Genomic DNA, 12,500 nt, shown 5'->3' with positions numbered 1-12,500 from the left:
GGTCGGGTGGGAATGCCACGGGTCCATTAGGGAACGACTCTGGGTTTAATAATATATGTTGTAATGTGTCGGGTGGGAATGCCACGGGTCCATTAGGGAACGACTCTGGGTTTAATAATATATGTTGTAATGGGTCGGGTGGGAATGCCACGGGTCCATTAGGGAACGACTCTGGGTTTAATAATATATGTTGTAATGGGTCGGGTGGGAATGCCACGGGTCCATTAGGGAACGACTCTGGGTTTAATAATATATGTTGTAATGCGTCGGGTGGGAATGCCGCGGGTCCATTAGGGAACGACTCTGGGTTTAATAATATATGTTGTAATGCGTCGGGTGGGAATGCCACGGGTCCATTCGGGAACGACTCTGGGTTTAATAATATATGTTGTAATGGGTCGGGTGGGAATGCCACGGGTCCATTAGGGAACGACTCTGGGTTTAATAATATATGTTGTAATGGGTCGGGTGGGAATGCCACGGGTCCATTAGGGAACGACTCTGGGTTTAATAATATATGTTGTAATGGGTCGGGTGGGAATGCCACGGGTCCATTAGGGAACGACTCTGGGTTTAATAATATATGTTGTAATGGGTCGGGTGGGAATGCCACGGGTCCATTAGGGAACGACTCTGGGTTTAATAATATATGTTGTAATGCGTCGGGTGGGAATGCCACGGGTCCATTAGGGAACGACTCTGGGTTTAATAATATATGTTGTAATGCGTCGGGTGGGAATGCCACGGGTCCATTAGGGAACGGTTCCATCTTTCTGGACCAGTGAAGACCTCTAGTTTGAGTAACACTTCTGGGTTGTTAACAGCATTGGATTCCTCTATGTCCTCAGCATCCACTGATATCAACCATTAGTCTGTGTAATTAACGGGACCTGAGCAAAAGCAGTTTTTGTGCGACAAAGGCGGATCCCTAAAACAGTTCTTCTCACAAAAAAAGGTCTGTAAAGTCAGACCGGTTGGAGCTTCAATCTGTTATGACCCTTCTGTGAAAAGCTGAGACTTTCATGAAACATGTTCTGGCCTCACAAACCACACAAGAGTCGTTAGAAGGTAAGGGTTTATGTTTACCTAGAAATCGCAGGACATAGTGTCTATAATACTGTAATGAGTTCACATATTAATGTCACAAACTCCACACAGTGGTCACTGACTCCTTGAATATTGATTTTCCACTGAGCAAACTATTTCTGTGGTAACAGCATTCTTACAAATTAATTTTTTTAAAATCCGGTTTTATGCTCTACTGACCTTGTTTTTTAAAATAAATATAACAGTTATGTTGTTTTCTACTGGTAGTTCTACTTGTCGTCCTGGTTTTCCTGAAAAGAACACGATAAGGCTAAATTTGAGTGCAGAGCAAGCAGACGAATGAAAGTAGTGAATTTTAACTGGGAGATTTAACGTGTGGAGACTGGTCACATCCTGAGACTGGTATTAACATGTGGAGACTGAGACTGGTATTAACATGTGGAGACTGAGACTGGTATTAACATGTGGAGACTGAGACTGGTATTAACATGTGGAGACTGGTCACATCCTGAGACTGGTATTAACGTGTGGAGACTGGTATTAACATGTGGAGACTGGTCACATCCTGAGACTGGTATTAACGTGTGGAGACTGGTATTAACATGTGGAGACTGGTCACATCCTGAGACTGGTATTAACGTGTGGAGACTGGTATTAACATGTGGAGACTGAGACTGGTATTAACATGTGGAGACTGGTATTAACGTGTGGAGACTGGTATTAACGTGTGGAGACTGGTATTAACATGTGGAGACTGGTCACATCCTGAGACTGGTATTAACGTGTGGAGACTGGTATTAACATGTGGAGACTGAGACTGGTATTAACATGTGGAGACTGGTATTAACGTGTGGAGACTGGTATTAACGTGTGGAGACTGGTATTAACGTGTGGAGACTGGTATTAACGTGTGGAGACTGGTATTAACGTGTGGAGACTAGTATTAACATGTGGAGACTGAGACTGGTCACATCCTGAGACTGGTATTAACTTGTGGAGACTGGTATTAACGTGTGGAGACTGAGACTGGTCACATCCTGAGACTGGTATTAACGTGTGGAGACTGGTATTAACGTGTGGAGACTAGTATTAACATGTGGAGACTGAGACTGGTCACATCCTGAGACTGGTATTAACATGTGGAGACTGGTCACATTCTGAGACTGGTATTAACATGTGGAGACTGGTCACATCCTGAGACTGGTATTAACATGTGGAGACTGGTCACATCCTGAGACTGATATTAACATGTGGAGACTGGTCACATCCTGAGACTGGTATTAACATGTGGAGACTGGTATTAACGTGTGGAGACTGGTATTAACGTGTGGAGACTGGTATTAACGTGTGGAGACTGGTCACATCCTGAGACTGGTATTAATGTGTGGAGACTGGTATTAACATGTGGAGACTGGTCACATCCTGAGACTGGTATTAACGTGTGGAGACTGGTCACATCATGAGACTGGTATTAACATGTGGAGACTGGTATTAACGTGTGGAGACTGGTATTAACGTGTGGAGACTGGTATTAACGTGTGGAGACTGGTCACATCCTGAGACTGGTATTAACGTGTGGAGACTGGTATTAACGTGTGGAGACTGGTCAGATCCTGAGACTGATATTAACGTGTGGAGACTGGTCACATCCTGAGACTGGTATTAACGTGTGGAGACTGGTCACATCCTGAGACTGGTATTAACATGTGGAGACTGGTATTAACATGTGGAGACTGGTCACATCCTGAGACTGGTATTAACATGTGGAGACTGGTCACATCCTGAGACTGGTATTAACATGTGGAGACTGGTCACATCCTGAGACTGGTATTAACGTGTGGAGACTGGTATTAACATGTGGAGACTGAGACTGGTCACATCCTGAGACTGGTATTAACATGTGGAGACTGGTATTAACATTTGGAGACTAGTATTAACATGTGGAGACTAGTATTAACATGTGGAGACTAGTATTAACATGTGGAGACTGGTATTAACGTGTGGAGACTAGTATTAACATGTGGAGACTGGTATTAACGTGTGGAGACTGGTCACATCCTGAGACTGGTATTAACATGTGGAGACTGAGACTGGTATTAACGTGTGGAGACTGGTCACATACTGAGACTGGTATTAACGTGTGGAGACTGGTATTAACGTTTGGAAACTGGTCACATCCTGAGACTGTTATTAACATGTGGAGACTGGTATTAACATGTGGAGACTGGTCACATCCTGAGACTGGTATTAACGTGTGGAGACTGGTTACATCCTGAGACTGGTATTAACATGTGGAGACTGGTCACATCCTGAGACTGGTATTAACATGTGGAGACTGGTATCAACATGTGGAGACTGAGACTGGTATTAACATGTGGAGACTGGTTACATCCTGAGACTGGTATTAACATGTGGAGACTGGTCACATCCTGAGACTGGTATTAACCTGTGGAGACTGGTCACATCCTGAGACTGGTATTAACATGTGGAGACTGGTATTAACATGTGGAGACTGGTCACATCCTGAGACTGGTATTAACATGTGGAGACTGAGACTGGTATTAACATGTGGAGACTGAGACTGGTATTAACATGTGGAGACTGGTATTAACATGTGGAGACTGAGACTGGTATTAACATGTGGAGACTGAGACTGGTATTAACATGTGGAGACTGGTATTAACATGTGGAGACTGGTCACATCCTGAGACTGGTATTAACATGTGGAGACTGGTCACATCCTGAGACTGGTATTAACATGTGGAGACTGGTCACATCCTGAGACTGGTATTAACATGTGGAGACTGGTATTAACATGTGGAGACTGAGACTGGTATTAACATGTGGAGACTGGTTACATCCTGAGACTGGTATTAACATGTGGAGACAGGTCACATCCTGAGACTGGTATTAACGTGTGGAGACTGGTCACATCCTGAGACTGGTATTAACATGTGGAGACTGGTCACATCCTGAGACTGTTATTAACGTGTGGAGACTGGTCACATCCTGAGACTGGTATTAACATGTGGAGACTGGTCACATCCTGAGACTGTTATTAACATGTGGAGACTGGTCAGGTCCTGAGATAATCTTCAGAACACACTAATGGAGGTTCAACAAGCCACAACACACTAATGAAGCTTCAACAAGCCACAACACACTAATGGAGGTTCAACAAGCCACAACACACTAATGAAGGTTCAACAAGCCACAACACACTAATGGAGGTTCAACAAGCCACAACACACTACTGAGGGTTCAACAAGCCACAACACAGAGATTGTTTCGTAGCAGTTTATATGCATTGATTTGACCTGGGAAACTGGGAGAGCTAGGAAACTGACCAGAACAGAAGGTGGGACACTGACCAGAGCAGAAGCTGGGAAACTGACCAGACCAGAAGGTGGGACACTGACCAGAACAGAAGCTGGGACACTGACCAGAACAGAAGCTGGGAAACTGACCAGAACAGAAGCTGGGACACTGACCAGAACAGAAGCTGGGACACTGACCAGAACAGAAGCTGGGAAACTGACCAGAACAGAAGCTGGGACACTGACCAGAACAGAAGCTGGGACACTGACCAGAACAGAAGCTGGGACACTGACCAGAACAGAAGCTGGGACACTGACCAGAACAGAAGCTGGGACACTGACCAAAACAGAAGCTGGGACACTGACCAGAACAGAAGCTGGGACACTGACCAGAACAGAACCTGGGACACTGACCAGAACAGAAGCTGGAACACTGACCAGAACAGAAGCTGGGACACTGACCAGAACAGAACCTTGGACACTGACCAGAACAGAAGCTGGGACACTGACCAGAACAGAAGCTGGGACACTGACCAGAACAGAAACTGGGACACTGACCAGAACAGAAACTGGGACACTGACCAGAACAGAAGCTGGGAAACTGACCAGAACAGAAGCTGGGACACTGACCAGAACAGAAGCTGGGACACTGACCAGAACAGAAGGAATATACTGACCTTCGGAGGTTGTTGTATGAGATATCCAGGTCCTCCAGCGTCAGCAGGAAATCATCGAATGCTTCTGCCGACACCCTCGTCAGCTGGTTACCGTTGACGATGAGGTGCTGTAGATTAACCATTCCCACAAGGTCTCTCGGCCCCAGCGTCGTCAAGCGGTTACCGTCCAAATGCAAACTTCGCAAACTCTCTAGATCGGAGAACGCCATTGGTCGGATGGAGTGGATAGTGTTCCGGGACAGAGTCAAATCAACCAATCCGGTCATGTTGGCAAAGTCCGACCCACCTACTTCCGTGATGTAGTTATCAGCCAATCGGAGCTCGACAGTTCGCCGATCGACATTCGGTGGAACGAATAGGAGGCCTTTATCTGCACAGAGCGTGCTCAGAGAGTCTGACAGGTTCCGACAGACGCAGTGGAATGGACACACCGCAGCCACGTCCCACATCTCCCCTGCACCAATCAGAGAGGGCAACAGGCAGCAGCATGTGACCAGTGTCAGCCAATGGAGGGCCGGAAAAGCAGGAGATGGGCAAACACAGCGAATGAGATGTGAGGGAAGGGTAGGGTTGGGAGGGGTTTCCGGGGAACACAGATTGAGATGCGAGGAGAATGATCGAGGAAGGGATTGGGGAAGTCTTTCACTGTCATTCTGAAGTGTGATTGAAGGAGTGATGGAGGGATGGACGGAGGAGAGGATAGAATGTTCTGTCCTTCTCTGTGGGTGTAGGTGTGTGTGGGGTGATGGGTGTCGTCTTCGGGTGGGGTGGTGGGGTGGGGGTCTGGCATGGTAATATTGAGAATTATCCGCAGACCTAAGAGAGTGAGAGAGACAGAGAGAGAGAGAGAGAGAGAGAGAGAGCAAGAGAGTGAGACAGAGAGACACAGAGAAACAGAGAGAGAGAGAGACAGAGAGAGAAAGAAACAGAGACAGAGAGAGAAAGAAACAGAGACCGAGAGAGAAAGACAGAGAGAGAAGGGGGGGGAGAGAAAAGTTACAGATTAATTTTGAACTGTTACAGATGAATTTAACTGTTTAACTGTTTAATTAATTTTGCACGTTGTTTGGATATTATTATATAGGAGTGTATTTGTGTCTGTGCCTACAGTTGAAGTCCGAAGTTTACATACACCTTAGCCAACTACATTTCAATTCAGTTTTTCACAATTCCTGACATTTAAATCCTAGTAACAATTCCCCGTCTTAGGTCAGTTAGGATCACCACGTTATTTTAAGAATGTGAAATGTCAGAATATAAGTAGAGAGAATTATTTATTTCAGCTTTTAATTCTTTCATCACATTGCCAGTGGGTCAGAAGTGTACATACACTCAGTTTTTATTAGTATTTGGTAGCATTGCCTTTAAATTGTTTAACTTGGGTCAAAGCTTCCCACCAAAAAATTGGGTTAATTTTGTCCCATTCCTCCTGACAGAGCTGGTGTAACTGAGTCAGGTTTGTGGGCCTCCTGACAGAGCTGGTGTAACTGAGTCAGGTTTTGTAGGCCTCCTTGCTCGCACACGCTTTTTTCAGTTTTTCAGTTCTGCCCACAAATTGTCTACAGGATTGAGGTCAGGGCTTTGTGATGGCCACTCCTATACCTTGACTTTGTTGTCCTTAAGCCATTTTGCCACAACTTTGGAAGTATGCTTGGGGTCATTGTCCATTTGAAGACCCATTTGCGACCAAGCTTTAACTTCCTGACTGATGTCTTGAGATGTTGCTTCTAAATATATCCAGATAATTTTCCATCCTCATGATGCCATCTATTTTGTGAAGTGCACCAGTCCCTCCTGCAGCAAAGCACCCCCAAAACATAATGCTGCCAACCCCTGTGCTTCACGGTTGGGATGGTGTTCTTCGGCTTGCAAGCCTCCCCCTTTTTCCTCCAAACATAATAATGGTCATTATGGCCAAACAGTTCTATTTTTGTTTCATCAGACCCGAGGACATTTCTCCAAAAAGTACCATCTTTGTCCCCATGTGCATTTGCAAACCCTAGTCTGGCTTTTTTATGGCGGTTTTGGAGCAGTGGCTTCTTCCTTGCTGAGAGGCCTTTCGGGTTATGTCGATATAGGACTCATTTTACTGTGGATATAGATAATTTTGTACCTGTTTCCTCCAGCATCTTCACAACGTCCTTTGCTGAGGTTCTGGGATTGATTTGCACTTTTCTCACCAAAGTACGTTCATCTCTAGGAGACAGAACGAGTCTCCTTCCTGAGTGGTATGATGGCTGCATGGTCACATGGTGTTTATACTTGCGTACTATTGTTTGTACTGATGAATGTGGAACCTTCAGGCATTTGGAAATTGCTCCCAAGGATGAACCATACTTGTGGAGGTCTACAATTTTGTTTTTGAGGACTTGGTTGATTTCTTTTGATTTATCCATGATGTCAAGCAAAGAGGCACTGAGTTTGAAGGTAGGCCTTGACATACCTAAGTGTTTGTAAACTTCTGACTTCAACAAGACTGTGTGTGTAACCAGACTGTGTGTATCCTGTGCATCCAGACTGTGTGTATCCAGACTGTGTGTAACCAGACTGTGTGTAACCAGACTGTGTGTAGCCAGACTGTGTAACCAGACTGTGTGTATCCTGTGTATCCAGACTGTGTGTATCCAGACTGTGTGTGTAACCAGACTGTGTGTATCCAGACTGTGTGTGTAACCAGACTGTGTGTATCCAGACTGTGTGTGTAACCAGACTGTGTGTATCCAGACTGTGTGTATCCAGACTGTGTGTAACCAGACTGTGTGTATCCAGACTGTGTGTATCCAGACTGTGTGTGTAACCAGACTGTGTGTAACCAGACTGTGTGTGTATCCAGACTGTGTGTGTATCCAGACTGTGTGTAACCAGACTGTGTGTATCCAGACTGTGTGTGTAACCAGACTGTGTGTGTAACCAGACTGTGTGTGTATCCAGACTGTGTGTGTATCCAGACTGTGTGTGTAACCAGACTGTGTGTAACCAGACTGTGTGTATCCAGACTGTGTGTATCCAGACTGTGTGTAACCAGACTGTGTGTATCCAGACTGTGTGTGTAACCAGACTGTGTGTGTAACCAGACTGTGTGTGTATCCAGACTGTGTGTGTGTAACCAGACTGTGTGTGTAACCAGACTGTGTGTGTATCCGGACTGTGTGTAACCAGACTGTTTGTATCCAGACTGTGTGTGTATCCAGACTGTATGTATCCAGACTGTGTGTATCCAGACTGTGTGTAACCAGACTGTGTGTATACAGACTGTGTGTGTATCCAGACTGTGTGTGTAACCAGACTGTGTGTAACCAGACTGTGTGTGTATCCAGACTGTGTGTATCCAGACTGTGTGTATCCAGACTGTGTGTGTAACCAGACTGTGTGTGTAACCAGACTGTGTGTAACCAGAATGTGTGTATCCAGACTGTGTGTGTATCCAGACTGTGTGTGTGTATCCAGACTGTGTGTGTACCCAGACTGTGTGTAACCAGACTGTGTGTATCCAGACTGTGTGTGTATCCAGACTGTGTGTGTATCCAGACTGTGTGTGTGTATCCAGACTGTGTGTGTGTAACCAGACTGTGTGTGTACCCAGACTGTGTGTACCCAGACTGTGTGTATCCAGACTGTGTGTGTGTAACCAGACTGTGTGTGTATCCAGACTGTGTGTATCCAGACTGTGTGTATCCCGACTGTGTGTGTAACCAGACTGTGTGTGCAACCAGACTGTGTGTAACCAGACTGTGTGTAACCAGACTGTGTGTGTATCCAGACTGTGTGTATCCAGACTGTGTGTATCCAGACTGTGTGTATCCTGTGTAACCAGACTGTGTGTGTAACCAGACTGTGTGTAACCAGACTGTGTGTAACCAGACTGTGTGTATCCAGACTGTGTGTCACCAGACTGTGTGTATCCAGACTGTGTGTGTATCCAGACTGTGTGTGTAACCAGACTGTGTGTATCCAGACTGTGTGTGTATCCAGACTGTGTGTGTATCCAGACTGTGTGTGTATCCAGACTGTGTGTGTGTATCCAGACTGTGTGTGTACCCAGACTGTGTGTAACCAGACTGTGTGTATCCAGACTGTGTGTGTATCCAGACTGTGTGTGTATCCAGACTGTGTGTGTGTATCCAGACTGTGTGTGTGTAACCAGACTGTGTGTATCCAGACTGTGTGTGTGTAACCAGACTGTGTGTGTATCCAGACTGTGTGTATCCAGACTGTGTGTATCCAGACTGTGTGTGTAACCAGACTGTGTGTGTAACCAGACTGTGTGTAACCAGACTGTGTGTAACCAGACTGTGTGTGTATCCAGACTGTGTGTATCCAGACTGTGTGTATCCAGACTGTGTGTATCCTGTGTAACCAGACTGTGTGTGTAACCAGACTGTGTGTAACCAGACTGTGTGTAACCAGACTGTGTGTATCCAGACTGTGTGTCACCAGACTGTGTGTATCCAGACTGTGTGTGTAACCAGACTGTGTGTATCCAGACTGTGTGTGTATCCAGACTGTGTGTGTATCCAGACTGTGTGTGTATCCAGACTGTGTGTGTATCCAGACTGTGTGTGTATCCAGACTGTGTGTATCCAGACTGTGTGTGTATCCAGACTGTGTGTATCCAGACTGTGTGTGTATCCAGACTGTGTGTATCCAGACTGTGTGTGTATCCAGACTGTGTGTGTAACCAGACTGTGTGTAACCAGACTGTGTGTGTATCCAGACTGTGTGTATCCAGACTGTGTGTGTATCCAGACTGTGTGTATCCAGACTGTGTGTGTATCCAGACTGTGTGTATCCAGACTGTGTGTAACCAGACTGTGTGTAACCAGACTGTGTGTAACCAGACTGTGTGTAACCAGACTGTGTGTGTGACCAGACTGTGTGTGTAACCAGACTGTGTGTGTATCCAGACTGTGTGTGTGTAACCAGACTGTGTGTGTATCCAGACTGTGTGTGTAGCCAGACTGTGTGTGTAACCAGACTGTGTGTAACCAGACTGTGTGTGTGACCAGACTGTGTGTGTAACCAGACTGTGTGTGTATCCAGACTGTGTGTGTGTAACCAGACTGTGTGTGTAACCAGACTGTGTGTGTGTAACCAGACTGTGTGTAACCAGACTGTGTGTGTATCCAGACTGTGTGTGTAACCAGACTGTGTGTGTATCCAGACTGTGTGTGTAACCAGACTGTGTGTGTAACCAGACTGTGTGTGTATCCAGACTGTGTGTGTAACCAGACTGTGTGTAACCAGACTGTGTGTGTGACCAGACTGTGTGTGTAACCAGACTGTGTGTGTATCCAGACTGTGTGTGTGTAACCAGACTGTGTGTGTAACCAGACTGTGTGTGTGTAACCAGACTGTGTGTAACCAGACTGTGTGTGTATCCAGACTGTGTGTGTAACCAGACTGTGTGTGTATCCAGACTGTGTGTGTAACCAGACTGTGTGTGTAACCAGACTGTGTGTGTATCCAGACTGTGTGTGTAACCAGACTGTGTGTATCCAGACTGTGTGTAACCAGACTGTGTGTATCCTGTGTAACCAGACTGTCTGTAACCAGACTGTGTGTGTAACCAGACTGTGTGTGTATCCAGACTGTGTGTGTAACCAGACTGTGTGTGTATCCAGACTGTGTGTGTAACCAGACTGTGTGTGTGTATCCAGACTGTGTGTATCCAGACTGTGTGTAACCAGACTGTGTGTATCCTGTGTAACCAGACTGTGTGTAACCAGACTGTGTGTGTAACCAGACTGTGTGTGTAACCAGACTGTGTGTAACCAGACTGTGTGTGTAACCAGACTGTGTGTGTATCCAGACTGTGTGTGTGTAACCAAACTGTGTGTATCCAGACTGTGTGTATCCAGACTGTGTGTGTATCCAGACTGTGTGTGTAACCAGACTGTGTGTAACCAGACTGTGTGTGTAACCAGACTGTGTGTAACCAGACTGTGTGTAACCAGACTGTGTGTGTGTAACCAGACTGTGTGTGTACCCAGACTGTGTGTATCCAGACTGTGTGTGTAACCAGACTGTGTGTATCCTGTGTAACCAGACTGTGTGTAACCAGACTGTGTGTAACCAGACTGTGTGTGTAACCAGACTGTGTGTATCCTGTGTAACCAGACTGTGTGTAACCAGACTGTGTGTGTAACCAGACTGTGTGTAACCAGACTGTGTGTCTATCCAGACTGTGTGTATCCAGACTGTGTGTGTATCCAGACTGTGTGTATCCAGACTGTGTGTATCCAGACTGTGTGTATCCAGACTGTGTGTGTAACCAGACTGTGTGTGTAACCAGACTGTGTGTAACCAGACTGTGTGTATCCAGACTGTGTGTGTAACCAGACTGTGTGTGTATCCAGACTGTGTGTATCCAGACTGTGTGTATCCAGACTGTGTGTAACCAGACTGTGTGTATCCAGACTGTGTGTATCCAGACAGTGTGTAACCAGACTGTGTGTGTAACCAGACTGTGTGTAACCAGACTGTGTGTATCCAGACTGTGTGTGTATCCAGACTGTGTGTGTGTATCCAGACTGTGTGTGTATCCAGACTGTGTGTGTGTAACCAGACTGTGTGTGTACCCAGACTGTGTGTGTATCCAGACTGTGTGTGTACCCAGACTGTGTGTGTACTGTAACCAGACTGTGTGTGTATCCAGACTGTGTGTGTAACCAGACTGTGTGTGTATCCAGACTGTGTGTGTGTAACCAGACTGTGTGTGTACCCAGACTGTGTGTGTACTGTAACCAGACTGTGTGTGTATCCAGACTGTGTGTGTAACCAGACTGTGTGTGTGTATCCATACTGTGTGTGTATCCATACTGTGTGTGTGTAACCAGACTGTGTGTGTATCCAGACTGTGTGTGTATCCAGACTGTGTGTGTGTATCCAGACTGTGTGTGTGTAACCAGACTGTTTGTGTACCCAGACTGTGTGTGTACTGTAACCAGACTGTGTGTGTATCCAGACTGTGTGTGTAACCAGACTGTGTGTGTAACCAGACTGTGTGTATCCTGTGTAACCAGACTGTGTGTACTGTAACCAGACTGTGTGTATCCAGACTGTGTGTAACCAGACTGTGTGTATCCAGACTGTGTGTAACCAGACTGTGTGTATCCAGACTGTGTGTATCCAGACTGTGTGTGTATCCAGACTGTGTGTGTAACCAGACTGTGTGTATCCTGTGTAACCAGACTGTGTGTACTGTAACCAGACTGTGTGTATCCAGACTGTGTGTAACCAGACTGTGTGTATCCAGACTGTGTGTAACCAGACTGTGTGTATCCAGACTGTGTGTATCCAGACTGTGTGTATCCAGACTGTGTGTATCCAGACTGTGTGTGTATCCAGACTGTGTGTATCCAGACTGTGTGTGTATCCAGACTGTGTGTGTGTATCCAGACTGTGTGTGTAACCAGACTGTGTGTAACCAGACTGTGTGTATCCAGACTGTGTGTGTATC

General features: G+C 46.0%; 1 protein-coding gene and 1 pseudogene across 1 annotated transcript in view; one reads left to right on the top strand and one right to left on the bottom strand.

Annotated features, from left to right (window-relative positions):
- The window catches only part of LOC115124437 (pyruvate carboxylase, mitochondrial-like), a 671,386-nt gene that overhangs the window by 473,595 nt on the left and 185,291 nt on the right, over nt 1-12,500 (top strand). The gene's annotated exons all lie outside the window — the stretch shown is intronic.
- Nucleotides 1-12,500, bottom strand: part of LOC115123827 (leucine-rich repeat and fibronectin type-III domain-containing protein 2-like) — a 98,543-nt pseudogene that overhangs the window by 34,744 nt on the left and 51,299 nt on the right.

Source organism: Oncorhynchus nerka, linkage group LG12 (assembly GCF_034236695.1).
Source record: "Oncorhynchus nerka isolate Pitt River linkage group LG12, Oner_Uvic_2.0, whole genome shotgun sequence".
In the NCBI taxonomy this organism is placed as follows: domain Eukaryota; kingdom Metazoa; phylum Chordata; class Actinopteri; order Salmoniformes; family Salmonidae; genus Oncorhynchus; species Oncorhynchus nerka.
The sequence above is the reverse complement of the archived record's forward strand: the minus strand, read 5'-3'. Positions and strand labels throughout refer to the sequence as shown.